This window comes from Bos indicus, chromosome 5 (assembly GCF_029378745.1).
Source record: "Bos indicus isolate NIAB-ARS_2022 breed Sahiwal x Tharparkar chromosome 5, NIAB-ARS_B.indTharparkar_mat_pri_1.0, whole genome shotgun sequence".
NCBI classification, from domain to species: domain Eukaryota; kingdom Metazoa; phylum Chordata; class Mammalia; order Artiodactyla; family Bovidae; genus Bos; species Bos indicus.
In genome coordinates this window covers 120,181,872-120,208,473 of record NC_091764.1, presented here as the reverse complement: position 1 = coordinate 120,208,473, position 26,602 = coordinate 120,181,872, and the positions used below count along the sequence as shown (strand labels likewise).

The 26,602-nt window shown below is 49.1% G+C and overlaps 1 protein-coding gene across 9 annotated transcripts in view; it reads right to left on the bottom strand.

The window, feature by feature from the left end:
- Positions 1-21,263, bottom strand: part of PPP6R2 (protein phosphatase 6 regulatory subunit 2) — a 62,046-nt gene extending 40,783 nt beyond the window's left edge. For 7 of the 9 annotated variants that reach the window (XM_070790676.1, XM_070790670.1, XM_070790674.1 and 4 more), the window contains exons 1-2: positions 21,043-21,263; positions 5,294-5,421 (exon numbers count right to left, since the gene is read on the bottom strand). The gene's annotated coding sequence lies outside the window, so the exon portion shown is untranslated. Of the gene's footprint in view, positions 1-3,452; positions 3,566-5,293; positions 5,422-20,648; positions 20,787-21,042 lie in introns of those variants that run through there. The other 2 variants (XM_070790671.1, XM_070790673.1) reach the window with 2 other exon arrangements.
- Positions 21,264-26,602: the final 5,339 nt, after the last annotated feature.

Here is a 26,602-nt window from a genome sequence, read left to right as displayed (position 1 = left end):
AAAAATGAATTTTAAAAAAGAAATTAGTCCTAATGATAATTTTAATAGTTGTATAATATATGGAATAAACTAATCAATGCAAAAGAATTTTCTCAGATTTAATTTCTAAAAAACAATCTCCAACAAAAGACACACACTTTAGGGGACTTCCCTGGTGGTCCAGTGGTTAAGAGATCTGCCTGCAAATTCAGGCGACACAGGTTCAGTCCCTGGTCCAAGACCCCACATGCCACAAGGCAACTAAGCCTGTGCACCACAACTCCTGAGCCTGTGCTCCACAACGAGGAGAGCCCTGCAATGAGGAGACTGCCACCCCAACTAGAGAGGAGTCCCTCCTCGTCACAGACAGAGAAAGCCCGTGAGCAGCAACGAAGACCCAGTGCAGCCAAAAATAAATAAATTTAAAAAACAATTTTTTAAAGAAAAGCTCACCTTTGCTCATCTCACCTATTACATATAAACCAGCACTGTGACTAGAAATAAAACTAAATTACTCTCAAAGTCATTCACTTAAACTGACCATTAGCTCACTGGCCCACATTGCTACAATTCTAGATCATTCAACCAAAAATCTCTGTGTACTAACGTTCCTGAGCTTCAGTGACTAGCCACGCACTGTAAGAAACGGGTGATCTCAGCAGCGGCATCCCTGGAGAGTTCACAGCGACAGCCCCAGTTTAGGCAAGCGCATCTCATGGCCAAGGAACTGGTATAAAGTAGCTTTAGAACTGTCACTCGGGTAGCGGCTGCACACGTCTTTTCCAAACACTTCTTGTATCCCAACAACTCTGTGCTACCCTCCAAAGAGATGCTAGCATCCTCTTACTGCACCCTTGCCTACCAGAAGGCTAACTTTCCTTCCCAAGATGACCCAGAGGCCCGCCACTGACAGCTCGTCTTTAGAACAAGGCACTGGCTCACGACTGCGGCTCAGATCATGAGCTCCTTATAGTAAAATTCAGACTTAAAACTGAAGAACGTAGGGAAAACCACTAGGCCATTCAGGTATGAACTAAGTCAAATTCCTTAGGATTATACAGTGGAAGTAACAAATGGATTCAAGGGATGAGATCTGATCAACGGAGTGCCTGAAGAACCACGTACAGAGGTTTGTAACACGGTACAGGAGGCAGTGAACAAAACCATCCCCAAGAAAAAGAAACGCAACAAGGCAACGTGGCTGTCTGAGGAGGCCTTACCAACAGCTGAGGAAAGAAGAGAAGCGAAAGGCAAGGGAGAAGAAGAAAGATATGCCATCTGAACGCAGAATCCCAATAGCAAAGAGAAAGAAGAAAGCCTCCTCTCCCCTGATGGCTCACACGGCAAAACGTCTGCCTGAAATGCAGGGGACCTGGGCTTGATGCCTGGGTCAGGAAGATCCCCTGGAGAAGGTGGCTACCCACTCCAGGGGAGAACCCCATGGACAGAGGAACCTAGTGGGCTACAGTTCATGGGGGCGCAAAGAGTCGGACACGACTGAGAGACTAACCCTTTGACTTTGACTTTCAGCGAACAATGCAAAGAAACAGAGAAAAACAACAGAATGCGAAAGACTAGAGCGCTTTTCAAGGGAATTAGAGCTACCAAGGGAAAACTTCATGCAAAATGGGCACAATAAAGGACAGAAACGATATGGACCTAACAGAAGCAGAAGATAGTAAGCAGAGGTGGAAAAAACACACAAAAGAACTCTACCAAAAAGATCTTGGTGACCTGGACAACCAGGATGGTGTGATCACTCACCTAGAGCCAGACATTCTGGAGTGTGAAGTCAAGTGGGCCTTCGGAAGCATTACTACCAACCAAACTACTGGAGGTGACAAAATTCCAGCTGAGCTATTTCAAATCCTAAAAGATGATGCTATTAAAGTGCTGCACTCAATACGCCAGCAAATTTGTAAAAGTCAGTAGTGGCCACAGGACTGGAAAAGGTCAGCTTTCATTCCAATCCCAAAGAAGGGCAACGCCAAAGAATGCTCAAACTACCACACAACTGCACTCATTTCACATGCTAGCAAAGTAATTCCCAATATCCTTCAAGCGAACTGAGTACTTTCAGAAGTACAAGCTGAATTCAGAAAAGGCAGAGGAACCAGAGATCAAATTTCCAACATCTGCTGGATTACAGAAAAAGCAAAAGAATTCCAGAAAAACATCTACTTCTGCTTCACTGACTATACTAAAGCCTTTGACTTTGTTGATCACCACCAACTATGGAAAATTCTTAAAAACACGGGAATAGCAGAGCACCTTACCTGCCTCCTGAGAAACCCATAGAAGCAAAGAAACCAAGAAGCAAAACTTAGAACCGGACATGGAACACTGGACTGGTTCAAAATTTGAAAGGAGTACATCAAGGCTGTATACTGTCACCCTGCTTATTTAATTCATATGCAGAGTACATCATGCAAAATGCCGGGTTGGATGAAGCATAAGCTGGAATCAAGACTGCTGGGAGAAATATCAATAACTTCAGGTATGCAGATGACACCACCCTTATGGCAGAAAGTGAAGAGGAACTGAAGAGCCTCTTGATGAAAATTAAAGAGGAGGGTGAAAAAGCTGGCTTAAAACTCAACATTCAAAAAACTACCATCATGACATCCAGTCCCATCACTTCATGGGAAATAGGGAAAAAAATGGAAACAGTGACAGACTTTATTTTCCTGAGCTCCAAAATCACTGCAGATGGTGACTGCAGCCATGAAATTAAAAGTTATTCTTGCACCCTGGAAGAAAAGCTATGACAAACCTAGACAGCATATTAAAAAGCAGAAACATTACTTTGCCAACAAAGGTATGTATAGTCAAAGCTATGGTTTTTCCAGTGGCCATGTATGGATGTGAGAGCTGGACTATAAAGAAAGTGGGGCACCGAAGAATTGATGCTTTTGAACTGGTGCTGGAGAAGATTCCAGAGAGTCCCCTTGGACAGCAAGATCAAACCAGTCAATCCTAAAGGAAATCAACCCTGAATATTAATTGGAAGGAGTAATGCTGAAGCTCCAATCCTTTGGCCACCTGATGGGAAGAGCTGACTCACTGGAAAAAACCCTGACGCTGGGCCAGACTGAGGACAGGGGATAAAGGGTGACGGAGGACGGGACGGTTGGTGGCGTCACCGACTCGATGGACACGAGGACGGGACGGTTGGTGGCGTCACCGACTCGATGGACACGAGGACGGGACGGCTGGATGGCGTCACCGCCTCGATGGACACGAGGGTGAGCAAACTGGAAGACAGTGAAGGACAAGAAAGCCTGGAGCGTTGCCGTTCATGGAGTCGCAAGGAGTCGGACATGACTGAGCGACTGAGCAACTGGCCCGTGAACGGCGTGGTGACTTGAGATTCTCTGGTTATACCTGAGCTCCAGCACACTACAAGCATCCCTGTCATACCCTGACAACGCCCTCCAGTCTCTCTGGAATGCCAAGCAAAGTACTGCCATTACCTTCCAGACCCTTATCCAACAGCCAATGAAGAAACTTCAAGTGCTGCTGCTTGCCTGACTTCTGGTTAGTACAACCATCAGACAGAAGGCAGCTTCCAAAGAGAAACGCTGCCCACACAACCACGCAGTTCCATGAACAGAGCCCTTCAGAAATGGACATTCTGTGGTAGAGACTGTTGCTAAGAGAAAAGGAGCCTCCGACCACAGGTCAGTCCAGCGCTGGCTCTGCTGGGGGACCTGGCCTCCTGTGTGTCGTGTCCTCACCTGAAAACTGGGACAAGGAGCACCGCCGAGGACTGCTGTGAGGGTGACTCGAGCTGCCCTCTGGGTGAGGAGCCCGGAACAGGACTGGCACAACCTCTCCTCAGAGGTACTGATGGCAGAGAGGAGGAAACAGAGACACGGCCACCGTGCTGCCAAGGCTGGACTCAACAGCGGCCGGGGGAGGCACAGCTTGCTCAAGGGAGCGGACCAGAGCCTCTCCCGGAGCCAGCTTCAGTGGCATCACGGTGCAGCTGAAGGTGGGCATGAGGGAAGTTCTGCACTGCGCAGTCAACAGATGCTGTAAGCGAGGAGGGTTCTGAGTCTCCCAGAGAGTCAGTAGTTAAACATTTATCAACACACCACTGAAACCGCACTGGTCTGGAAAAAAATGACAAGGCAAGTCCATGGAGAGCAGTGGATACCTGCACAATCAATCAATCCACAAACAAGATCATGTCTATACTGGACATAGTCCACCGGGGGCGGCAGGAGGGAGACCCAGGGAAAGGGGGTGGCTGGCAGGAACAGATGAGTAAAAATCTAACATCAGAAGTGAAAAGAAGAAATAACCACAAACACAAAGGCAAGTTCAAATGATTACCGGAGAACAGTTTACCTAAGACCATGCTGAACCATCTGGACTCTGCAAAGCCACCGTCGAAGCCCTGTCAGATGCAGAACTGGCCAGAAGCTGCCTCCAGAAGAGGGTGGACATGAGTCTGAGCAAACTCCGGGAGACAGTAAAGGACAGGGAAGCCCGGTGTGCCGCAGCCCATGGTGTCGAAGAGTCGGGCAGGACTTAAGAGACTGAAGAACAAGTCTCTTTCGACTTCTGAAGAGATGGCTTAATTTTTAAGTTTTATTTATTTACTTAGCTGGCTGCAATGGCTATTAGTTGTGGCATTCGGAATCTTCGCTGCATCGTGAGGGATCTTGCATCACAGCGTGCGGATTCTCAGTGCAATGAGCAGACTCAACGCAGTGCACGGGCTTAGTGGCTCCACAGCATGTGGAAGCTTTGTTCCCAGACCAGGGATTGAACACCTGTCCCCTGTATCACATAGTGGATTCCTGCCCACTGGACAAGCAGGGAAGTCCTCTTGGCTTAGTTTTTAAAGCACTGAGGCACACACAAGAAGTTGTAACTACCGTAATTCATCCAGGATCTGACTGGATTGCAGTGGGAGGGCCTTTCAGGAGCTTCTGCTCCTGTGGAGGCACGAGTCCTTCCCTCCCTTTCCGGCGCCTGTATGGACTGTGCTCTGACGCTGACCGTGCTCACACCCGAGCCCGAGCCACCTGCTCCGCACGAGTGACACAGAGCGCTCGCCACGCAGCACACACACGACTTGGCTGTTTTATTTGGGTTACACTTTGGCTTAGAGAGGCCACGTCACTTTTCCACAACACAGCACCTCAAAACCAGACACACAAGGGTCAAAGAAACCCCAAAAGTCAAGAGACCATATACACAGCTTCAAAACTACAACTTTTGTTGTCATCCATCCTCGAGTGTCTCCTCACACCGCGGATTTGTATACACCACACAATTAACGAGAGTCAAAAACAATTCTTACCTTCTATGGAAACTCCTTCTTTAAATTTTATATTTAGGCAAAATATAAAAACATTTGGGATTTTTTTCTTGGAGTATATGCAACTTTAAGAAGAAATTTTTCATTCAGTAGATGTATAATCTCTTCACCTGAAAAATAAGAGAGGAAAAAAAACTTAAGTTCTACATCTTTAAAGTCAACTCACCAAAATAATACAGAAAAGGAAAACAAAAGTCATTACCTTAACTGAGAATTCAGATAATCAGAACAATTCATGACCAAGGATCTAAAAACTCCCCTGTCCTTGCTTGCTCTGCAGGGACTGGTGCCAGCGCCACACGCCCACCTCCAGCTGGTCAGCCAGCTCAATGGCCGGGGTGCAGGGCCATGAGCAGGGTCTGTGCAGCTGTCCACTTCCACGCCTACACTACCAACACCAACACACACACATCCGGATCACCAGATGACAAGCCACGTCCCTCACGGCTTCCAGAAAACCGTGTCCCAGAGTGTTCCAGGTGGGACTGCTACACAGCGTTTGCAAACAATGTGACTCGCAATCCTCGTAGGAAATCCTGACTTCAAGGCGCGCAGCAAGAACGGACTAAGAGAGCCCTGGGCTGTTCACTCTGCACGAAAGTCATGATTTTACCATTTGAAAATCATACTTATGCAATAAGGAGGGATGTCCATTCTAGAATATAAGAGCCTTAAGAGACTGATTCATCAAATACAATATTTAAATCTTGTTTGGGTCCAATTAAAATGAATCAACTTGAAGAGTGTATTTTTGATGCTATTGGGAAAATCTAAATACAGACTGGTATTAGCACTAAGGAATTAATGCACATCTCTTAGTTGGAAAAATAATATGGTCACTTGTTTTTAAAAATAAAAACCTCCCTTATCTAGCAGAAAAAATGAAGTATTCATGAGTGAAATGACATTATTTTTTGGATTTACTTTTAAAACACTTTACCAAAACACAAGAGCCAAACAAATTTTAAAGGGGTGAGAGAGAAGAACACCACCAACAACAAAAAAACTGGCCAAGTGCTGATCACCGATTAAGCTGGGAAATGAGCACAAGGGTATTCAGTGTTTTCTGGTGTATTTTTAAATTTCACATAAAAAGAAAAAAAAGTACTTGGAGTTGTGCTAGTAAACCAGCAGTAAGTCAATGTCATATCCTAAGACAGGAAACTAGTTTTTAAAACTGTGAAAGAGAACAAAGAACCCTTCCTTTAAAACTGAGTCAGGAGGTCCAAAGGGGAGCCCTCACCCAGCACTACCGGGTTTCGATCACAGACTCCCATGGAGGAAGGCTTCCCATTTGCCCAGCAACTCAGTCAGTAACAAACCGTCAGCACCCTGAACTCTCATTTCCTCCAAGGGACTTTTGTTCAAGAGTACCTCCCAACTTCCTCCTTTTTCTCTACATAGTAACCTTCGTCTTCTTTGTTTGGGAGACTTGCCTATGGCTTTTGTTATTGCTTGGTTGTCCTGAACTGCTATTCTCAAATTCCCACCCAATTCAAAATTGGCTTTCCAGCACTTCACAGTTTCAAAATAAAGAACTATCTCTATAAAGTCCCTCAGACCTGTTTATTCTGCCTCTGAACAGGGTGCTTTTATAACACTGCAACTTCTTGACACATTCTCCTCAGTGTGAGCTGGAGGAAGCCCAACAACTGGGACACGGGGGTGCGGCCGGGACGTGGGGGGTGCAGCTGGGACATGGTGGGGGGTGCAGCCAGGACATGAGGGTTGTAGCCATGACATGAGGGTTGCAGCCGGGACATGGGGGGTGCAGCCGTGGAACGGGGGGTGCAGCCGTGGAACGGGGGGTGCAGCCGGGGAATAGGTGCAGCTGGGACATGGGGGTGCCGCCGGGACATGGTAGGGGGTGCCACCGGGACATGAGGGGTGCAGCCGGGGAACAGGAGGGTGCAGCCGGGAAACAGGGGTGCAGTCGGGGAATGGGGCGTGCAGCCGGGACGTGGGGGGTGCAGCCGGGAAACAGGGGTGCAGTCGGGGAATGGGGCGTGCAGCCGGGACGTGGGGGGTGCAGCCGGGGAACAGGGGGTGCAGCCGGGACATGGGAGGTACAGCCAGGGAACGGGGGGGTGCCGCCGGGACATGGGGGTGCCGCCGGGACATGGTGGGGGTGCAGCCGGGGCATGAGGGGTGTAGCCGGGACATACAGGGTGCAGCTGGGGAATGGGGGATGCAGCCAGGACATGGTGGGAGGTGCAGCTGGGGAACGGGTAGGGGGCCGTGCAGCTGGGGCATGGGGGGGTGCAGCCGGGGAACGGGGTGGCCATGCAGCTGGGGCAGGGGGGTGCAGCCGGGGAACGGGGTGGCCATGCAGCTGGGGAACGGCGGGGTGCAGCCAGGGAATGGGGTGGGGGAGAGGGTGTGCAGCCAAGGAACGGGAGACGAGGCTCCTCGGCAGGCAGGGACCCTGAGCACGCACCCCATGCTCACACTGCCTGGCAGCGCCACCCTCTCCCATGCCCTCCCTCCCAAGGCAGGCACCCTGTCCTCCTGCTCAGACCACAGCAGGCTCTCAGATCTCATTGGCAGCCTGATTTTCCTGTGACCCCTTTCTCCCAAGCCCTACCCCACCTCCTTCCTTAAACACACGTATTCCCTGAGGTCCACACTGGCACCCCAAACTGGAAGGGGGCAGCACTCTCACAGGCCCCAGCACTCCCTTCTGTGCCTCCTGATGCCTTCACTCAAGGATCTGTTTTTGATACTTTTGCTTCTAGCCGAGATGAAACAACAAGGACCAGATTCACAAATGAAACAGCTCTCAGGACACTGGCTATCTGGCGGGGAAAACAGTGATCCTCAAGGAGGGAACAAGAGGAGCCCGTTAACTGCCCAGCTTCCTGCCTGACAAGAGTTCTGGGTCATAGCAGAGGAACCAGGTGGGTCCAGCAGTCCCCGAGGGGAAGAAAGAGCGCTGGGAGTCCAGGGGGCAAGGCGCGAGCGTTGCCAAGCAGAGAGCAGAGGATGTGCCTGCTCTGGCCAGGTACTGCTCAGCCCAAGCAGCCAAGCCAAGGATTAGAAGAACGATCCTCCAAGTTCACATGGGTCAAGGAGAGGTACTCCTCCTCCCAGTCACAGTGGCTATTTCCCTAACTTCAAGGCACTGCACAAAGAATTCAGAAGACTTCTGCTTCACTGGTGGGGCAACATGAGACCTGGACTCAACACGACTGTGGTCCCACCTGACAAAGCCTAAAAGCCGGACCCCAGAATCTAGCTTAGTTGGTAAAGAATCCGCCTGCAATGCAGGAGACCCCGGTTCGATTCCTGGGTTGGGAAGATCCGCTGGTGAAGGGAACGGCTACCCACTCCAGTATTCTGGCCTGGAGAATTCCATGGACAGAGGAGCCTGGCAGGTTACCGTCCATGGGGTTGCAAAGAGTCGGACACAACTGAGTGACTTTCACTTCACTTCACAGAATTAAACTCTTTCCAAGTGATTTAACAACATTCCAGACAAAGGTCAAGAATATTTATAGAAAACAAAAATACCCAGCATCCAACAAGATAAAAGTCACAGTATCTTGGCATCCAATCAAAAATGACCAGATATGCAAGGAAGCGGGAAAACACAAACCATAATCCACCCAGAAATAACACAGACAGTAAAATTAATAGACAAGGACATTAAGCAGTTGTTCTAACTGTATTCCATATGTTCAAAAACCTAGAGGGAAGATGAGACATGTTAAAGAGAGACATGAAAGATATACAAAGACCCAAAGAGAATCACAAACAGACTCTCAATCCAGCAAAAGGCAGGAAAAGAGGACAAGGCCCGGAGAGCACACGCTGAGCCCTGACAGCAGGCCAAGCCGGGCGCCGCCGCACTCTCAGCGCACCCCTGCTCCCTCGCCCACCCTGCACTATTTCCCGACTCACTGCCAGCCTCTGCAGCGGACACCTCGGCACATGGGCCTCTGCCTGAAACGCCCTCCCTCCACCTTCCTTACCTGGCAACTTCCTATCTGCCCCTCAAATTCAAAATTCAAAGACAATCACTTTTATCAGGCTTTCTTGAGTCCTTCCTCAGAACTACTGCAAGAGAATCAACACGCTGTAATCTAGTTTTAAGTATTTTTTATCTTCAATCATGAAAAAAATATTTAAAATATTAAAAAGTCCAGAGAAAAATATAAAAATATCCACGTATTGAGATCTAATAAATGTTAACTATTTGCTTATATATGGAGACGATATTAGTCGCTCAGTCGTGTCTGACCCTGGGTGACGCCATGGACTGTAGCCCACCAGGCTCCCCTGTCCATGGGATTCTCCAGGCAACAATCCTGGAGCGGGATGCCATTCCCTTCTCCAGGGGATAGCACCAACCCAGGGATCAAACCTGGGTCTCCTGCATTGTGGGTAGATCCTTTACTGTCTGAGACACCATGGAAGACCACTGACATATGCCACCTACTTAAAAAAATGTTTCTAGGAGTTCCCTGGTGGCATGGAGGGTAAGAATCTGCGCCACAGAGACCCGCCCCAGCACACAGATGAGACCGGCAGGCAGTGCCTGCCTGGACCTGCTCTCAGCACCGCGCTCCTGGGAGAACCAAAACCAAGGCGGCGGGCAGGCACGCTCGCGCCTAGGCTGCGCCTGTCACTCCGGCTACACCGGGTCCTCGTCGCTGTGCGCGGGTCCTCGTCGCTGCGCGCGGGCCCTGTCAAGCAGCGGTGAGTGGGCGCTGCCCTCCAAGTGCGGTGCAGGCTTCTCGGTGCGGCAGGCTCTCTCGCTCAGGAGCACGGGCTCCAGGGTGCAGAGCTTCAGGAGTTGTGGCACACGGGCTTAGTTGCCCCAAGGCATGTGGGATCTTAGTTCCCAGACCAGGAATCAAACCCGTGTCCTCTGCATAGGCAGGTGGATTCTTAACCACTGGACTACCTGGAGTCTCTAGGCTGAGACTCTGGAAGGAAAAGTAATGTTAAACAGGCAGCTAAAAAGCAGTGCCAAATAGGCAGAAAAACTCCGCAACAGCACGAGGGTAGAAACCGGGGCAATGAACAGAGCTGAGTCCAAACAAGAGCACAAAAGGACTAACTGAAGGAGCACTGATGCAGGGTGACGCTACCCTAAGAAGCAACGGGAGCCACTGTCATGGGGGCCTTACTACCAAGGGCTGGCAGCCGTGAGCCAAGTACGACTCAGTGCAGGGCGCAATCCGCCACCAAGCCCAGGTCACAAGTGAGACTGCAGAGGCCGCAATCGTGACAGGACCAGCCCAAGGCCAGGAGGTTACTGTCAGCTCTTGAACGGGAGCCCGAGCTGTCTGAGAGCAAAGTCCATGTTCTCAGTCTCTACACAATACCAGACTCTGGCCCAGATTCTAGTTGATACAGGAGGAAAGAGGCGTCACAGAAGGGGCAGTAGGCTGAGGCAGATGGAACGGAAGCAAAGGCGTGACCCAGGGCGTCACCCAGCGAGCCCCTGGAGTAGAGCGCCCAGGGCCTTCACTGTCACGAGCTGGGGTCAGGCAGTGGCCACGGCGCACGACCTTCTGAGTGTGCTCAACACCAACGAACTGCACCCTTTACAAGACTGGATCTCACAGGACAGGAATTACATCTTCATGAAAAACACGCACACTCAGTGGGCTGACAGGCAGGAGTCAAGTTCCCAGAGGAGAGCAGACCAGAGGCGCCAAGGCCCCAGGAGCCACAGCTCGCCCCCCAGCGAGAGGCAGCTCTGCGGTGGCCCCCGAGGAGAGGCTGGGGGGCTGGGAGAGAGCCCGCAGGACTGAACTCAGGAGGCAGGGCGGCGACGGCTCCCATGAAGAAACCTGCTGGAGCTCTATCTACTCCTTTTAAGTTACTGACCACAAACCTCATGTGCACAGAGAACACAGCCCTGCGAGCCTACTTCCTCTTGGAGCAAGCTTGCCTCTCCTGAGACGACTGGGACAGATGCTGGACAGACACGAACTCTGCACAACCCCTCGCATCAAAAAGCAAGGCTCCCTGCCCAGGACCCCCAGTCACCACAGGTGGGGAGCGATGGGGTGGGTCCAAGTCTGAGCTCCAAGAGGCCTCACAGCCTCTGCTCTCGCCCCCGAGGAGCCCTGTGGCCGGTGCAAAGAAGCCCTTCCAGCCTCCCTAAGGATGACTGAACCCTGGAGAGCCCCGGCTCGCGAGGAGGCCCGGCTCCACACACAGCAGACAGGAGCCAGCGCCACCCAAACTGGGTTCAACCCACCAACTCAGGAAAAACAGTCCTTTGATTCCTTCTGTTCCCTTGCAACCCTTCAACATCCTTACCCCCTAATTCACAGAAAAAGCACACAGTCTCAAGTGGGAACCCTCCAGTCTTCGTGCAGATTTGGCTCACCAAATTTGGCATCACAGTCCCTGCCCCCGTCATTACAGCACAAAAAGGGCCTTGCTCCCGCCAAGACAACCACTGCACCCGCACACTCAACCCTGCCCTTCACACCTCCGGTCTGCCTGTCTCCCCTCGCTCACTGTGCACGCGCACAGGCGTGCACACCCTGCCCCACAGACGCTTCTCCGATCCTGCTCACAGCAATGCTTCCCCGAGGGACGCTGGCTTTCGCCGTCCCCTCCCATCCAGCTCCTGAGCCCACCACGCCATCAGACTGTTTCCATTAAGGAAGTCAGTGCCCATCCAGGACCGCCCCCTCAGCATCTCCCAGCCTGACACGGTGGAAGTAACACCATGTCGTAGCTTCCCTGACACCATACCCTGCAGGGTCCTGCGGCCCCCAGAGCCACTCTCTGTCAGCTCCCACTTCCTCTGCTCAGTCCACCAGCGGGCACCTCCCAGAGTCAGTCCTGTCTCCCTCCCTGCCCTCTGCTGCACAGGTTTAAAAGTGCAGCTCCCTGAGTTCTGGTTCTAGAAAAACTGGAGCAGCTATATCACACTAATCTCCCTGCTGATAATAAGTATAAACTCTAAACAAAACATAAAAACAGCTATTTGAAGATACCAGAGACCACTCAAAAACATGCAGTAAGTGGGGGGAACACAGTCACTCTAAGAAGAGCGAACCCCACGAGCTCTACACTGAAGAGCTCCTGACGCAGAGTCGACCACAGGAGGAGAGAGGTCCGATTTCAGGGCTACCAGGACGGCTGAGACAGAACGGGAAAATCAAAAGAGAAGTGCGCGCGTGTGCTCAGGCATCCAAGTCTATGAGCGTGAAAGTGAGGTCAGTCAGTCGTGTCCGACCGTGTGTGACCCCAAGGACTATCGAGTCCATGGAATTCTCCAGGCCAGAATACTGGAGTGGGTTCCCTTCTCCAGGGGACCTTCCCAACCCAGGGATCAAACCCAGGTCTTCCACACTTGCAGGCAGATTCTTTACCGGTTGAGCCACCAGGAAAGCCCAAGAATACTCGAGTGGGTAGCCTATCCCTTCTCCAGGGGACCTTCCCAACTCAGGGATCAAACCCAGGTCTCTCGCATTACAGGCGGATTTTTTACCAGCTAAGTCCAACTCTATGCAACCCCACAGACCTCAGCCCATTAGGCTTCTCTGTCTGTGGGATTTCCCAGGCAAGAATACTAGTGTGGGTTGCCATTCTCTTCCCCAGGGGATCTTCCCAACCCAGGGATCGAACCCGCATGTCCTGCATTTGCAGGCCAATTCTTTACCACTGAGCCACCAGGGAAGCCCAAGACGAATAAGGTCTGAGGACTGGATGTAAAACATGGTGACTACAGTTAATAACGAGGCACTGAAATCTGCTAAGACAAAACCTAAATGTTCTTACCACATATGTGTACGTGTGTATATATGTTAAGACAGTGATAACTGTGACAATTAACTAGATGAGAAGAATTCCTTCACAGTGTTTACATTTATCAAACCATCACAACGTCCTTTCAATATATTACATTTTTATTTGTCAATTACACCTTGATGAAGCTGGGGGGCCGGGGTGGAACTGAGCAGAAAACAGCTGTTGTGAGATGAAAGAGCTAAGCCAAGATTTGGCAGCTGTCCAGCACTGTGCAGACAGAATTCAGAGGTTAAATTTTGCTAAACTAGATGGGTTTTCTATTAAAATCTCAGAAGGGCCATGCCTTAGGAGTAAAACCCATGTTCCAGAGCTAAAAGTTATGCCCTAAAACTTAGAACAAAACCAAAACATATCTACTCTAGAAAAGCTTCGACAGGATTAAGATCATCTTCTAGTCACTTTAACAGCCTGCCCTAACAAACCTCAACACTCTTTAAGGAGAGACAACCTAAAGCAAAGTTTCTAGCAGACACTACCCACAATGTCCATTTTGCAATTAAAAAAAAAATTTATTACACATGCAGAGAAGAAAAATGTTATCCATGATCAAGAGAAAAAAACAATCTACAGGAAGCAAAAATGACCATATATTGAAACTGGAAGATGAAAACTTCAAAAGAATAATTATAAATATGTTAAAGGATTTTAGGAAAAGAGAACAGAAGGAATGACAGGTGGAGAGTATTAGCCCGGAAATGCAAACTTGAAAGAAGAACCAAAAGGAAATTCTGGAACTGAAAAACTCAGTGAAAGTGAAAGTCGCTCAGCCGTGTCCGATTCTTTGCGACCCCACAGACTGTAGCTTCCCAGGCTCCTCTGTCCGTGGGATTCGCCAGATCAGAATGCCAGAGTGGGCAGCCATTCCCTTCTCCACAGGATCTTCCCAACCCAGGGATCAAACCCAGGTCTCCCACACTGCAGGCAGATCTTTAGTGTCTGAGCCACTAAGGAAGCTGAAAACCACAGCATCTGAAATGAAAATGTCACTGGACAGAATTAATAACAGAATGGGCACAAAGAGGAAAAGCAGGGAGCTTGATGACAGGTGAAAAGAAAATATACAAATGTAAACAAAGAGGGAAAAATGAGTTTGAAAATACCAACACATTCAAAACCTGTGGGGCAATATCAAACAGTCTAAAATAGATACCACCAGATTCCAAGAGAAGAAAGATTAGGAGGTAAAAGAAATATTTAAGAGGCAATGGCCAAAAAGTTTCCAAAGGTGATTAAATACATCAACCCACAGATCCAAGAAGGATAAATACAGAAACACCACACCTAGAAAACTATACCCAAATGGAAAAAAAAGTTTTAAGAATTTAATAAAAATAAATACATATCTTAAACACAGAAGGAAAAAGGATATCAGGTAAACAGAAGTAAGACTGACAGCTGACTCCTCATCAGAAACAACAGAGGCCAGAAGACAACGAAAAAGGGCTTCCCTGGCGGCCCAGGGGTTAGGACTTCGCAGTCCAATGCGAGCGTCAGGTCTGATCCCTGGTCAGGGGCGCTAAGATCCCACATGCTTTGTGGACAAACCACAAAACAAAAACCCATAAAACAGAAACAATATTGTAACAAATTCAATAAAGACTTTAAAAATGGTCCACATTAAAAAAAAAAAATCTTAGAAAAAAACCCACAATGGAATAATTTTTTCAAAGCACGTAAGGAAAAAAGCTGTCAACCTGGAATTCTATATTCAGCAAAAATACCTCTCAAAACTGAAGGGCAAGTAAAGACTTCTTCACACCAACAAAAATGGAGTGATTCTGTCCCCAGCATACCCACAACATAAGAAATACTAAAGAAAGTGCTTTAAGCCAAAGGAAAATGATCCCTTATAGAAATCCAATCCACAAAACGGAATGAAAAACTTCCCAACTCATTCTTTGGGACCAGTATTACACAGATATCAAAACAAAGAATATTATATGGGGAAAAAAGTCATACACAAATATCTCTTAGGAATATATATATGATATATGCAAAAAAATCCTTAACAAAACACTAGTGAACAAAAATCCAGCCACCTTTCTTTTGGGGGGGAGGGGGGGGCCATGCCTGGCGGCGTGCAGGATCTTAGTTTCTTATTCTTAGTTCCTCAACCAGGGAATTCCCCCCATACCCCCACACTAAGGGCATTTATCCAAAAATGCCAAGTTACTTTAACATCTGAAAATTAATTAATACAACACATTACACTGATGGGGCTTCCCCGGCGGCTCAGATGGTAAAAGAATCCGCCTGCAATGTGGGAGACCCAGGTTTGATCCCTGCTTGTAAAGATCCCCTGGAGAAGGGAATGGCGACCCGCCCCAGTATTCTTGCCTGGAGAACTCCATGGACAGAGGATCGTGGCAGGGTACAGTCCATAGGATCGCAAAGAGTGGGACTTGACTGAGCGACTAACACTTTCATTTTCGTTACACTGATACGATAAAGGACAGACACTAAATAATCATCCCAACAAATGCAGAAAAGGCACTGGACAGAATCCAACACCCTTTCGTGGTAAAAACACCCCCAAACAAACTAGAGGGCAACCTACTCAACCACTGAAGACCCACGGCACCCACACCACCACTTCTATTCCGCAGTATAGTAGAGGTCCTAGATGGTACTACGAAGAAAAAGAAACAAAAGGCATAATAATTGGAAAGGAAAAGTAAAACTGTCTTTATTCTTATGCAGACAGAATACAAACCTACCATGAGAACAGATAAGTAAACTGAGCAAAGTTGCAGGATGCATGATCAGTATACATAAACCAACTGTGTTTTTGCATATGAACAAGCAACTGAAAAAATAATATAAAAATATTTTAAATAACATCAAAACTATCAAATACTTACAAACATACTGAATGAAAAAAGTGATCTTTCACACCAAAAATTACAAAATGTTGCTGAGAAAAATTAAGGAAAATTTAAATAAATGGAGAGATGTACCATTTGCACAGAAGACTCAGTTAATACAATAACTCAATTCTAAAATTGATCTGGACTTCCCGAGTGGCTCAGTGGTGAAGAATTCTCCTGAAAGGCAGGAGACTTGGGTTCGATTCCTCGGTCGGGAAGATCCCCTGGAGAAGCGAAGGGCATCCCACTCCAGTATTCTTGCCTGGAGAAGCCCATGGACAGAGGAGCCTGGCAGGCTATAGTCCATGGGGTTGCAAAAGAGCTGGACGCGACTTAGACTAAACACCACCACCACGGATCTAGAGATTTCATGTGATCCCAACCAAACTCCCAGAAAAACTTCATGTCCAAATTGCAGAGCTTCTTCTAAAACTGGCAAGACAATCTTGTAGAGGAGTAAAGGTGAAAGTCTTATGTGACCTGAGTTCCAAACTGACCGTAAAATCACAGCCACTAAGACAGCGTGGTGTTGGCGTAGGATAAAAAATAGACCAACGGAACGTAATAGAAAGCCCAGAAACAAACCTGCATACACATGTTCAGTTAACTCATGACAAAGGTTCCAACGAATTTAATGAAGACAGTCTTTTCAACAAAGGAGACTAGAATGATTACCTAATTCATACGGGGGGGAATGTACCCTTTTCCACTTCACACAAAAAAAGACACAAGATGGATCATTCATAAAGGAGATCTGTATTTGCCTGGAGGTGGAGGGGCAAAAGAGGGTTGGCAGGAGGGATCCCAAAGGGACGTGAGAAAACTTGGGAAATGATGGATACATTCACTATCTTGACTGTGGTGATGATTTCACAGGTATGTGCGTATGTCAAAAGTTACCAAATTTTACACTTTAAACAAGTGCAGTTTAGGGACTTCCCTGGTGGTCCAGGGGCTATGACTCTGAGCTCCCAATGCAGGGGGGCTGGGTTCAATCCCTGGTCAGGGAACTAGATCCCATGTGCCACAACTAAAAATTTTGCATGCCACAAGATCCCACTTGCTGCAACTAAGACCTGGCACAGCTAAATAAATAAAATGAACAATTTTTACAAACATGTAGTTTATTCCATGTCATTTGTATCTCAAGATAGCTGTTTAAAGGAAAAAGAGTACTCATAAACTCGAATACAAAAGCTACCACTATAAAGCTTCTACGAAGACAAAAAAGTGGACAGTGTCTTCACAATTCTGATGTAGGCACAAGTTTCTTACAACATATGATAAACATAAAAAGAAAATACTGACAAATTTTTACTTCACCCAAATTAAAATTTTCTCCTCATAAACAGATACCATTAAGAAACAAATAGGCTGAGACTTCCCTGGTGGCCCAGTGGTTGAGAATCTGCCTGGCAATGCAGGGGACACGGGCTCCTTCCCTGGGGAGGAGCTAGGATCCCACATGCCACAGGGTAACTAAGCCCACTCACAGCACAACCACTGAGCCCGCACACGCCGGAACCCACAGGGCAGCCATCAGAGAGCCCGTGTGCCACAGCTGAGACCTGTCGCGACCAAATAAATATTTTTCAGAAAAAAAAGAATCGGGCAAATTACAAAATAGGAAAAAACATTAACCCCTCATTTCCTCTCCTCCTCCCACTCCCTCACTGTGTATGTATCCACATCATAAAAGACTTCAACCAGAATTTTTTTAATTGCTAACACTGAATAATAAAGACAACCCAACAAAGAGCAGACAGAAGACTGGACACTTAACAAGAGACACACAAATGGTCGAAAAGCACATGAAAAGTCACTCACCGTTGTTTTGTTTAAGTGTATTTATTTACTTATTTTTGGCTGCGCTGGGTCTTCCTTGCTATGTGGGCTTTTCTCTAGTTGCAGCGAGCAGGGACTCCCCTGGCGTCTCACTGCAGTGGCTTCTCTTGCTGCAGAGCACAGGCCCTATAGAGCACATGGGCTCAGAAGTCGCAGCTCCCAGGCTCCAGAGCACAGGCTCAACAGTTGTACTGCACAGACTTAGTTTGTTCCGCAGCAAGTGGGATCTTCCCTGATCAGGGATCGAACCTGTGTCTCCTGCATTGGCAGGGAGATTGTTTACCACTGACCCACCAGGGAAGCCCCACCGTTGTTATAAAACCATAATGAAACACCGCTACCACCTGCATTAAAATTTAAAAAAAGCCGATAATATCAACGGTTGGTACGGCTGCAGAGAAACTACAGCTCTCATACACTACTGACGGGTGTTTAAGATGGTACCAGTTTGGAAAACTCGCAGTTTCTAAAAAGATTAAACATAAATCTATTCTATCACCTAGCAATTCCATTCCCACACATTTACCCCAAAGAAATTATACATATCCACAAAGAATGTACAACAAACTTAGTGACTAGTTACAACAGCCAAAAGGTGAAACCAACCCCAACATCAATAAGAAAACTATTTTCACACAAAGGAATATTACTCAAATGAAAAGCACAACTACAGACAAAGGAATCAAAATCATTATATTTCAAAAATACTGAGCAAAAGAAGACAGACACAGAGATTCCCCTGGCGGCCCAATGGCTAAGCCTCCACGCTCCCCACGCGGGCAGCCCGGGCTCCACCCTGGTCAGGAACTGCAGCGCGCGCCACAGCTGAGAGTCCGCACGCCGCAACTAAAGACCTCGCACACCTCGACCACGACCCAGCACGGCCAGAGAAACCCACAGAGACACAGAGGACTATACACTGTGCTTTCTGGCTCCATGCGTATGCCGCTGAAGGACCTGCAAAATTAGTCTAAAAAACAGAAATCAGAATTAGAAATCAGAATCAGGAATTGTTACCTTTCACTTTTGAAGGATGGCTTTAACAACCATGGGAAAGGGAAAGGGGAAGTGAAGTCGCTCAGTCGTGTCCGACTCTCTGCGACCCCGTGGACTGCAGCCTACCAGGCTTCTCCGTCCATGGGGTTCTCCAGCCAAGAGTACTGGAGCGGGGTGCCACTGCCCTAACAACTAAAAAGGCACAGGAAGACACTGCACTCACTCCCAACATCCTGTCTCTCCCTCTGTGATTCATATGCTGATGGCACTCCCCAACTCAACCTGCAGCCTGGGGCCCCTCATAGGCCGGAGTCAACAGACTACAAGAGACAACTGGAAGGCCAACCTTTTAACCAAGGCTCTGAGTGTCTCCCCTTTACCCTGGCCACATATCGGTCTTATCCAGGTTCCTGGAGGAGGTCCAGGATCTTTGCATGTGCTGTCCCCTTAGTCTAGAACGCTCTTCTTGCCTTTCAGGGTTTAGCTGACATTCAGTTCAGTTCAATCCAGTCACTCAGTCGTGTCCAACTCTTTGCGACCCCATGAACTGCAGCATGCCAGGCCTCCCTGTCCATCACCAACTCCCAGAGTTCACCGAAATTCTTGTTCCATCGAGTCGGTGATGCCATCCAGCCATCTCATCCTCTGTCGTCCCCTTCTCCTTCTGCCCCCAACCCCTCCCAGCATCAGAGTTTTTTCCAATGAGTCAACTGTTTGCATGAGGTGGCCAAAGTACTGGAGTTTCAGCTTTAGCATCAGTCCTTACAAAGACATTAGAGAAGCCAAAAGGAAAGGTAAGCCAAAAAGGAAAGGACGTGAAGAAGAGACGTGAAGAAGAGGTGAACAGCTGAGAGAACCAGTGAGAACTCAGGCCCTGAGAAGCCAAGGGCAGGGCAGGAAGAGGCCACGGGGAGAGGTGAGTGAGTGAAAGTCACTCAGTGGTGTCCAGCTCTTTGCGACCTCATAGACTGTACAGTCCACAGAACTCTCCAGGCCAGAATACTGGAGGGGGTAGCCTATCCCTTCTCCAGGGGATCTTCCCCCACCCCAGGGATAGAACCCAGGTCTCCTGCATTGCAGGTGGATTCTCTACCAGCTAAGCCACAAGGGAAGGGGGGAGGTGACAGGTGGATAAAAGAGTAACAGGCTGGAGAAGGCCTTATGGACAAGGCAGGGGGGTACAGGGACAGAACGGGCTGGAGTAGAGTGACATGCGCGAAGTACGTGGAAGTGACTGCACGAGCTGGTGGTGACAGACCAGGGCATCAGCAGCGAAGGGGGAGCGCTCAGTAAAAGTCTGTGGTCGATGCAGGGAGTTAGGCTGTAAAGACACAAAGCGGAAGGGGGGGCCGTATGGAGGACCCCACAGTGATGGCCATTCACGGGGCCTGAAAAGTGCATAAGGGAAGGCGACAGGTGTGAAGGAGAGGTGATGGAGGGAGACACGGGGCAGTGAAAGGGCACGAAGAGAAGTCGCTCCGTCGTGTCCGACTCTTTGCCACCCGCGGACTGTAGCCCACCAGGCTCCTCCGTCCACGGGGTTCTCCAGGCAGGAGTACCAGAGTGGGCTGCCGTGAAGGTGTAAGGCGATGACAGATGGAGACAGGCGACTGGAGAAACAGGAGCCCTAATGGTGACGGGAAGGGCACAGCGAGGGAAGAGGCGGCAGTGATGGGGAAGGGGCCAGATGCCACAGGGCTCAGGCAAGGGGAGCGCCACGCGGCGGGCCCTGAGCGGGACACAGGCGGTCCCGGGAGCACTGCCGGGGCGCCTCGCCGGCGAGCGGGGCGCTGACTGTGGGGGCCCTGGCAGCACAGGGGGCGGGAGGACACAAACGCGAAACTTACTGACGAGGAGGACAGTCTCTGGGGGGTCGCTGACGGGGGGCTCCGACTGGGAAGACACCGCAGGTTGGGGGTGGCCGCTGCCTCGAGGGGCGCTGGTGGGGCGGACATTAGGGAGCGAAGACTACTGCCCTGGGGGCTCTAAGAAAGTGGAGGGGTGCACATCGGCGGGAGGTCACTGGCGGCGGACGCGGACAGAATGTCAGCCCGCGGGGCACACGTGGAGAGGACGCGGACGGGGCGGGCGCTAACGGGGCAGGGCTGGCCTGGGGGACGCTGACTGCGGGGCGCCGGCAAGGTGAGCCTCCCGGCGGCAGCTGACATGGGGACACGGAGGCGCGGGCCCCGCCGGCTCCGCAGGCCAGCACCGCCGGCCCTCAGCCGCGGCCGCACTCACCTGCCCCGCGGGCCGGGCGTCGCGGCGGCTCCTCGGAGGCCCGGGTGGAGGCGAAGCCCGGGCGGCCTGGGGTAGGCCGCGCGCACATGGGCCCGGCCGGGCTAGGCGCCCACAGACACTGCGCCCACAGATCCGGCGCGGCCTGCCGGCGCCTCAGAACCGGCTCAGGCCCCGGGCCGCGCTCCGGTCGCTCCAAAATGGCGGTGGCGGCGGTCGGCCGCGCGCACGCCGGGGGCGGGGCCTCGTGTCTGGATGGGGCGGGGCCTCCGTGTGGGTGGGGCGATTGTGGGCGGGGCCGCGCGTGGTGGGCGTGACCGCGAGGGTCGGAAGGGCCTCAAGAGGTAGGGGCGGGCGTGGCTTCCTCCTCTAGTCCCTCTCTGTAAACATCTCTTGCTCTGTCGTCCCCTTTCTCCTGCCTTCAATCTTTCCCAGCATCAGGGTCTTTCCAATGAGTATGTTCTTCGCATCAGGTGGCCAAAGTATTGGAGTTTCAGCTTCAGCATCAGTCCTTCCAATGAACATTCAGGTCTGATTTCCCTTAGGATGGACTGGTTGGATCTCCTTGCAGTCCAAGGGACTCTAAAGAGTCTTCTCCAGCACCACAGTTCAAAAGCATCAATTCTTTGGCCCTCAGCCTTCTTTATAGTCCAACTCTCACACCCATACATGACTAATGGAAAAACCATAGCTTTGACTAGACAGACCTTTGTCAGTAAAGTGATTTCTCTGTTTTTTAATATGTTGTCTAGGTTTGTCATAGCTTTCCTTCGAAGGAGCAAGTTTCTTTTCACTTCAAAATGGATCTGATCCCTGGCTATGCCGAGCCTTGTCAGCAGAGGGTGCTGGAGAGGTTGCCAGAGAAGGTTTGCTACAGGGCCTCTCCGCTGGCGTCAAGCGCGGCTTCCCCGGGGTCCCACATTTGCCTAGACAGCTCCTCCCGAACATCTTTCCCAGGTAGACCGCAGGGTGGATTTCTGGCAAGTTCTGTAGGGTGATCGGTCATGAAATGCGGGTTAAAAGCATCAATCTTACAACCGAGAATAGATTACAAGCCCTGCAAACGAAGACCCCACCCCACCCCCCACCTCTGAGGCTGGAGGGGCACTAGGCAGAGTTTCAGAATAGGGGCCAGTGCTTGCGACGCTCGGGCTGGTTGTCCTGCTGTGATAGCCGGCAACCCTCAGCCTGATCATGATGCTCTTCTGGGGTCAGCTAGGATCCCTCTCCTCTCCCACCCACCCTGAGTTCCAGTCCCTCCACTTCTAACTGGAGCCCCTCTCCCCAAAGCCCTAGTCTTAGAACAGTCTCTCCCACCGAACTCACAGCAGCAACGTCCCCGCGGGCTCCCTGCTGCTACCCTGCAATACTTGCTGGAGGCCAGCTTGTCATAGTCAGCAGAGCACCCAGTGGAAACAAGTCCAACTGCATCCCTCCCCCAGGGGCCCCCATCTCACACAGCATGAAAGCCAGTCCCTGCTGCCACCCACAGGTCCTACACAGTCGGGTCTCATTTGTGCTCTGCTCCTTGTTCATTTAGCTCCAAATCATGACACCTTCCTGCCACAGGCCACTCTCTGTGCAGCCTGTCACACCCTCCAACTGCCCCCGTGCTAACTGACCTCCCACATCTTACTCCATCGTCCCCTTCTGTCTGAGGACTTCCCTGGCCTCCCTACTTAAAATCTCAAGCCTCCATACACACATGCACGTGTACACACACGCATGCACACGGGCACACTCACAGCCCCTTTCCCTGCTTGGTTTTTCCTCCTTGTATCAGTAGTTGGGGTTCAATAAGGAGACAGAGACCACACAGTGACTTCAGAGAAAGTTTGATATAAACACTACTGATAGTGAGATTAATTATAAAGAATGCTGTATTCAAGAAAGGACAGAACATTCCTTGCTCAGTGCTCCCAGGACCCAGCTCCATTATTGCAGAGCAGCAGAGAAAACTGGATCTGGATTTGAGGCAGTAAGTGGAAAGTGGACTGACCTCTGGAAAGTCAGCTTCTGCATGCAGCCTTTCAAACATACCTGACTTCCTATCAACAAGAAACAATGCTATATTTTCACCTACGAGGGACATCTACTCTTACTGTAAGTGAAGAAGCCTCACCTTCCCCTCAGGGAGAGCATCTGTGCAGTCCCAGCAGTCCCTGCATCATTACTGGCTCATTCATCACTCCTCAGATGGTTACTGCTGCACTGAGTATTCTCTTATGCTCTCCAAACTCAATAGTAATGTTAACTTTGGACAACTTGTGTATTTTTTAACTAAATTTATTATTCAGTGTATGTATTCAGTTCAGTTCACTCTCTCAGCTGCGTCCAACTCTTTGTGACCCCATGCACTGCAGCACGCCAGGCCTCCCTGTCCATCACCAAATCCCGGAGCTTGCTCAAACTCATGTCCATCAAGTCAGTGATGGCATCCAACCATCTCATCCTCTGTCATCCCCTTCTCCTCCTGACCCCAATTCCTCCCAGCATCAGGGTCTTTTCTAATGAGTCAGTTGTTCACATCAGGTGGCCAAAGTATTGGAGCTTCACCTTCAGCATCAGTCCTTCCAATGAATATTCAGGACTGATTTTCCTTTAGAATTCACTGGTTTGATCTTGCAATGCAAGGAACTCTCAAGAGTCTTCTCTAACACCACAATTCAAAACCATCAATTCTTCGGCACTCAGCCTTCTTTGTGGTCCAACTCTCACATCCATACATGACTACTGGAAAAAACATGGCTTTGACTAGATGGACCTTTCTTGGCAAAGTAATGTCTCTGCTTTTTAACATGCTGTCTAGGTTTGTCATAGCTTTTCTTCCAAGGAGCGTCTTTTAATTTCATGGCTGCAGTCACCATCTGCAGTGATTTTGGAGCCCAGAAAAATAAAGTCTGACACGGTTTCAGTTCTTTCCCCAGCTATCTGCCATGAAGTGATGGAACCGGATGCCATGATCTTCGTTTTCTGAATGTTCAACTTTAAGCCAACTTTTTCACTCTTCTCTTTCACTTTCATCAAGAGGCGCTTTAGTTCTTCACTTTCTCCCATAAGGGTGGTGCCATCTGCATATCCAAGGTTATTGATATTTCTCCCAGGAATTTTCATTCCAGCTTGTGCTTCATCCAGCCCGGCATTTCGCATGATGTACTCTGCATAATACTTTGGCCACCTCATGTGAAGAGTTGACTCATTGGAAAAGACCCTGATACTGGGAGGGATTGGGGGCAGGAGGAGAAGGGGACGACAGAGGATGAGATGGCTGGATGGCATCACCGACTCAATGGACATGAGTTTGAGTGAACTCCGGGAGTTGGTGATGGACAGGGAGGCCTGGCGTGCTGCAATTCATGGGGTCGCAAAGAGTCGGACACGACTGAGCGACTGAACTGAACTGAACTATTGTTCCATGTCTGGTTCTAACCGTTGCTTCTTGCCCTGAATACAGATTTCTCAGGAGGCAGGCAAGGTGGTCTGGTATTCCCATCTCTTGAAGAATTTTCCACAGATTGTTGTGATACACACAGTAAAGGCTTTAGCATAGTCAGTGAAGCAGATGTTTTTCTGGAATTCTCTTGCTTTTTCTATGATCAAATGGATGTTGGCAATTTGATCTCTGGTTCCTCTGCCTTTTCTAAATCCAGCTTGAACATCTGGAAGCTCTTGGTTCACATATTGTTGAAGCCTAACTTGAAGAATTTTGAGCATTACTTTGCTAGTGTGTGAGATGAGTACAATTGTATTGTACTTTGAACATTCTTTGGCATTGCCTTTCTTTGGGATTGGAATGAAAACTGACCTTCTCCAGTCCTGCAGCCACTGCTAAGTTTTCTAAATCTGCTGGCATATTGAGTGAAGCACTTTCACAGCATCATCTTTCAGGATTTTAAATAGCTCAGCTGGAATTCCATCACCTCCACTAGCTTTGTTCACAGTGATGCTTCCTAAGGCCCACTTGACTTTGCACTCCAGGATGTCTGGCTCTAGGTGAGTGATCACAGCATCATGGTTATCTAGGTCATTAAGATTTTTTTGTGCAGTTCTTCTGTGTATTTTTGCCATGTCTTCTTTATAATTTCTGCTTTTGTTAGGTGCATACCATTTCTGTCGTTTATCGTGCCCATCTTTGCAAGAAATGTTCCCTTAGTGTCTCTAATTTTCTTGAAGAGATCTGTAGTCTTTTCCATGCTTTTGTTTTTCTTATTTCTTTGCATTGATCACCTAGGAAGGCTTTCGTATCTCTCCTTGCTATTCTTTGGAACTCTGCATTCAGATGGATGTATCTTTCCTTTTCTCCTTTGCCTTTCGCTTTTCTTCTTTTCTCAGCTATTTGTAAGGCCCTCCTCAGACAACCATTTTGCCTTTTTGCAAAATGTGTATGTAATATTTCAAGTCATTTAACATTTCTAACTGAAGGATAGTTGCTTTACAATGTTGTGTTGATTCTGCTGTGCAGCAAAGCAAATCAGTTACAGATACACACTCACCCATTCTTTTTTAGATTTCCTTCCCGTTTAGGTCACCGCAGACCACTGAGTAAAGTTCCCTGTGCTGCTCAGCAGGTTCTCGTTAGTTATCTACGGTATCATTACTGTGTGTGTGTCAATTCCAACATTGTGTATTTCTTAAAAATGGAAAACAGAGAAAAGACGATAGTTAGTTTATATATTACATATGCAAAGAGAAAACATGCTAAGCTACTACAGCCCTTGTTTCTGAAATTGATCGCAAGATGTAGTTGATAGTCATGGCTTTTCCATAGAACGCTTTTCCCGTAGTGTACACAGAACAGCTAGTCCAAAGCCAGGCTGAATCCAGAATTTCTGGACAGAAGGACCAAATAAAATAAACTCTATCACTATATATAAATACCAAAAGCAAAAGTATTCACCCATCAATTAGGAAAAGTAAAACTGTGATAGGAAATAGACGCGCCTCTGGAGCGCAGTCAGAGCAGGAAGAGCCATGGCCTGTCCTGCTCTCCTCAAGAGCCCAGCGGCGCGGCAGCTCACAGACGGGGGTAACAGGAACTGATGCCTGCGCGCTCAGTCACTCAGTCCTGTCTGACGCTCTGTGTGACCCCCTGGACTGCAGCCCACCAGGGTCCTCTGTCCATGGGGTTATCCCAGCAAGAATACTGGAGTGGGCTGCCATTTCCTCCTCCAGGGGAATCTTTCCGACCCAGGGATCAAACCTGAGTCTCCTGCATTGACAGGCAGATTCTTTACCACTGAGATACCCGGGACTCCCCAGATCAGAAAACTGCTCCTCCATAAACCAAACAGGATCAACACAGAGACAGCCACACCTGTATACACCATAACCAAATGCCTGGATGTCAAAGACAAAGAAATCCATGAAAACCGCAAGAGGAAAATGACCCCCATCCCACCCATGGGAAGGAGGACACGGTTAAATAGCTGACTTCTCACAAGAGACGATGGAGGCCACAGGCAGTGAAATGACGTGGGCCAAGTGTCGAAAGAAAAACGAAACAAAAAAGAAAAATGTGCAAAGGAAAGACAAAACCTGCCAATGAATGAATTTTATACTCAGC